This window comes from Ahaetulla prasina, chromosome 4 (assembly GCF_028640845.1).
Source record: "Ahaetulla prasina isolate Xishuangbanna chromosome 4, ASM2864084v1, whole genome shotgun sequence".
Classification (NCBI taxonomy): Eukaryota; Metazoa; Chordata; class Lepidosauria; order Squamata; family Colubridae; genus Ahaetulla; species Ahaetulla prasina.
Window position 1 is genome coordinate 117,437,860 of NC_080542.1, and position 4,889 is coordinate 117,442,748.

A 4,889-nucleotide genomic window follows, 5' to 3' on the forward strand; every position below is an offset into this window, starting at 1 on the left:
TAATGGTAAAGAAGATAATAAACACGAAGAAGATAAAACCTAAAAATGATGCCAAATCAGAATTTTTGGAAAATAGAAGGGAAGGACAGAGTTGGTCATTGGGTCCAGAAAAACAAAATGTAACACGAGATTTGCACACTGTTCTAATGTCACAATGTCCTTTGGAGCACTGCAGACTATTGGAAATAATCAGATTGACCCTGGATTATATCCATCCAACCTTGATTTTGTTCTGTGTGGATATCTGGCTGACATTTGTTCTGAACATAACCAGCCATATGTTTGCAGTTCTGCAGTTTAAAATATCAAAACAAATTTTCATACTAAGAAAATACTTGTAAGCTTGCCTATTTAGGTAGAAAGAAGATACAAGTTGTTGAAAATGGTCAATTATTTATTATTTGTTGAAGATGCATTCTGAAATTATATTTTGATCTGCATGAGACATTTTGCTTTATAGAAAAATTGTCACATTAAAATGTTGGGATAAGGTCACAGTTCTATTCTGATTTCAAAGCGCATCCCTCTTCCAGGGCAAAGTAAGCATTTTGCTTAATTAAAAAGAACATTCAACCCGCTAATAAACATTTGATTGAGCTCAAGACATTTTTATAATTCTGACATTTCTGTTTCAGTAGCAGAAAGGCAATTAGTAAGATGACCTCTTCTATTATGTCCTTCCATTTGATTAGCAAACATGTAGAGATCAATATTAAGACTGTTAAAATTGGCAATAGAATAGAATAGAATTTTATTGGCCAAGTATGATTGGACACACAAGGAATTTGTCTTGGTGCATATGCTCTCAGTGTACATAAAAGAAAAGATATCTTCATCAAGGTACAACACTTACAACACTTCATGATAGTCATAGGCTACAAAAAGCAATCAGGAAACAATCAATATCAGTATAAATCATAAGGATACCAACAACAAAGTTACAGTCATAGTGGAAGGAGATGGGTGATGGGAACGATGAGAAGATGCAAATTTAGTAAATAGTTTTACAGTGTTGAGGGAATTATTTGTTTAGCAGAGTGATGGCATTTGGGGAAAAACTGTTCTTGTGTCTAATTGTTCTGGTGTGCAGTGCTCTGTAGCATCGTTTTGAGGGTAGGAGTTGAAACAATTTCTTTCCAGGATGCGAGGAGTCTGTAAATATTTTCACAGCCCTCTTTTTGACTCGTGCAGTATACAGGTCCTCAATGGAAGGCAGGTTGGTAATAATTGTTTTTTCTGCAGTTCTAATTATCCTCTGAAGTCTGTGCCTGTCTTGTTGGGTTGCAGAACCAAACCAGACAGTTATAGAGGTGCAGATGACAGACTCAATAATTCCTCTGTAGAACTGGATCAGCAGCTCCTTGGGCAGTTTGAGCTTTTTGAGTTGGCGCAGAAAGAATGTTCTTTGTTGTCCTTTTTTGATGAAGTTTTTGATATTAGCTGTCCATATTAGATCTTGCGATATGATAGAACCTAGAAATTTGAAGGTTTCTACTATTGATACTGTGAAATAGTAATTGTTTGAGTCACAGGAAGGATGAAGGAGAATGAGGAGACATGGGGCCCTCCTGTATTTCCTCAGATAATATTTTGCTAGGGGTAGAATCTGAATCATAAATGACAAAATACTAGGTTATTGATGCACATGGTTAGAGAAAAAGGAAAAACAAAACAAAGTCTTCTGCTTCTCCAAAAATGCAAATGCAGCATACTTACAGTATATTTTGGTAGGAGGAAAAAAAAACATGAGTAAAATTTGAGGGGGAACCATCTAAGGATAGATATAAAAATGATCTTATGTCTTGGAGAGTCACAAGCTAAATATGAGTCAACAGGGAAATGCACCTAAAGAAAAGAAAAAAGGAAGGAAGGAAGGAAGGAAGGAAGGAAGGAAGGAAGGAAGGAAGGAAGGAAGGAAGGAAGGAAGGAAGGAAGGAAGAAAAGCTTGTGCCTTCTGTGGACTCACCTGGCCTTGAAAACGTGGCTAATTCGGATGGCATTACGTCTGGGCGAGTGGGCGGGGCAGACCCACCTACAGGTTCCACTATCGGTTTGCTCGAACCGGTACGAACTGTCTGAATACCACCTCTGGAGAGAAGTATATATGACATAAACAAGGAATATCATTCCTTTTCACTCTGTGTTAGCTAGTGTATCTAGAATAGTGTACCTCATATTGGGAACCATATTTTAGGAAGGACATTGACAAAGTGCAATGTGTCTTTTCATGAAGGAAGATAAGGAACCTGCAAGGCAAAACTGATGAGGAATCGTTGAAGGCAATCAGAAGGCAACCTAGAGAAAAAATAAAGAGTGGGGAGATGTGATAGGTGTCTGCTGGTATTTGAAGAGATGATATCATCAGAATTGTTCAGAAGATAGGAAAAAGATAGATTTACTCCTATAATGGAGTAAATAGCAGATGAACATCAGGGAAAACAATATAAGTCGTTCAATAAAGGAACTCACTGTCTTCAATGGAGGTGTTTAAACAGAGTCTAGATAGCCATTTCTTAGGAATTTATTTAAAAAACAAGAATTATGCATCCAAAAATCAAAATAACAGACAAGTTGGAAGAGTAGGAAGGGACTTTGGAGGTTTTCTAGTCCAACCCCCTGCTCAAGCAGGAAACCATATACTATTTCAGACAAATAACTGTCCAATCTCTTCTTAAAAACCTTCAGAGTTGAAGCACCCACAACTTCTGGAGGCAAGTCATTCCACCGATTAACTGTCTAACTGTCATAAAATTTCTTCTTAGTTCTAGGTTGGTTCTCTCCTTGATTAGTTTCCATCCATTGCTCCTTGTTCTTTGGTGCTTTGAAGAATAGGTTGACACCCCCCTCTTCTTTGTGGTAGCTCCTTAGATATTGGAACACTGCTATCATGTCACCCATAATCCTTTTCATTAGACTAGATATACCTAGTTCCTCCAACCATTCTTTGTATGTTTTCATCTTTGGTTCCCTAAACAAATATGCTCCTTCAGTTCCCTAATTAAGTATGACTCCCATGAACATTTCTTCCAGAGAATGTGCTGCCTCTTACTTCTTTTTATCCAGAGTTCTTTCCCAGCATCTAAATAATATCCACTATTCTTCTAAATCAGAATACTACTTATTTGTTTAAAAATATGTTGTTGTTGTTAGTTGTGAAGTTGTGTCTGACCCATCATGACCCCATGGATAACTTTCCTCCAGGCCTTCCTATCCTCTACCATCCCCCAGAGACCATTTAAGCTCACACCGACTGCTTCAGTGACTCTATCCAGCTACCTCATTCTCTGCTGTCCCATTCTTCTTTTGCCCTCAATCATTCCCAGTCCTTCTTTCCTCATTAAGTGGCCAAAGTATTTGAGTTTCATCTTCAGGATGTGGCCTTCTGAAGAGCAGTCAGGATTGATTTCCTCTAGGACTGACTGGTTTGATCTCCTTGCAGTCCAAGGGACTCACAGGAGTCTTCTTCAGCACCAGAGTTCAAAGGCCTTAATTCTTCGATACTCAGCCTTCCTTATGGTCCAACTTTCACAACCATACATTGCAACTGGGAAAACCATAGCCTTGAGTATACAAACTTTTGTTGGCATGGGGCAAAGAAGGAACGCAGGGGATTCTTAAAATCGTTTTTTAAAGGGTTTTTAAGGGGAGGGAGGAGGATGGGTTTGGGGAGAAACCCACCAGGGATAGGATAGGGACATGGCCAGACCCTGCGAGGGCTCGCGGTGTAGACATTATAGGTTCGGAGGTGAAGGTGGAGGCTGATGCTCGATTCCATGAGGTCCATTCCATCAGCATGGTAATTGGGAGGGGCAGATATGGCGGAAGCGGGAAACCGTATCATGTTTGGGGAGTGCGCGAGCGTTATTTACGAACGATCTCGCACTCCGGTCCCTCTGACTCTTCCCGTTCCCCGGGTGGCCAGGATCCTCAGAGCCTGGACCTTCGGTTGATGTTGTGTAATGCCAGGTCCATTGTGAATAAAGTCCCCGTTATTTTTGATCTCATACTAGAGGGGGGTACGGACCTGATGGGTATCTCGGAGACCTGGTTGGGCATGGAAGGGGGGATGCCCCTTGTGGAAATGTGCCCACCAGGCTTCCGTGCATTTCATCAGCCGAGGGCCCAGGGTAGGGGTGGAGGGGTGGCAGTTATTATTAACAAGGGTCTGGGACCGAGGGAGGTCACTGTACCACAGATAGCCGGATGTGAATCCCTCTTTGTGAAGTGGGGTCAGGGGATACAGGTGGGTTTGCTGATTATGTACCCAGCTCCTTGCGGCGTGACAGCAGCCCTGCCCGAACTGCTGGATGTGATAGCCGGGATGGCGTTGATACCCCTAGACTTATGGTTATGGGGGATTTCAACCTGCCATCTGTCAGTGAAGCATCTGCTGCAGCTCGGGAGTTCATGGCTTCCATGACGGCCTTGGACCTGACCCAGTTAGTTGATGGTCCCACTCACACTGGGGGAAACACTCTGGACTTGATTTTTGTCTCTGGACAGTGGTTGAATGATCTAGAATTAGGGGATTTAGTTATTCAACCCTTGTCATGGTCGGATCATTCGCTCCTTTGGCTGGACTTTTGAACCGCCAACCCACACCGCAGGGAAATGGAACCGACTCGTTGGTTCCGTCCCAGGCGCCTGATGGACCTGGAGAGGTTTCTGATGGAGCTTGGGCCATTTCCTGAGGACCTGGCTCACGGCTCAGCTGAAGAACTTGTCGCCGCCTGGGAAAGGGCGGTGGCGGGGGCCTTGGACCGCATCATGCCTTTGAGGCCTCTGACCTGGCGCCAATCTCGACCGGCTCCTTGGTATTCTGAGGAGCTGAGAGAGATGAAGCGCCAGAAAAGACACCTAGAGAGTGGTTGGAGGACCAGCCATTCTGA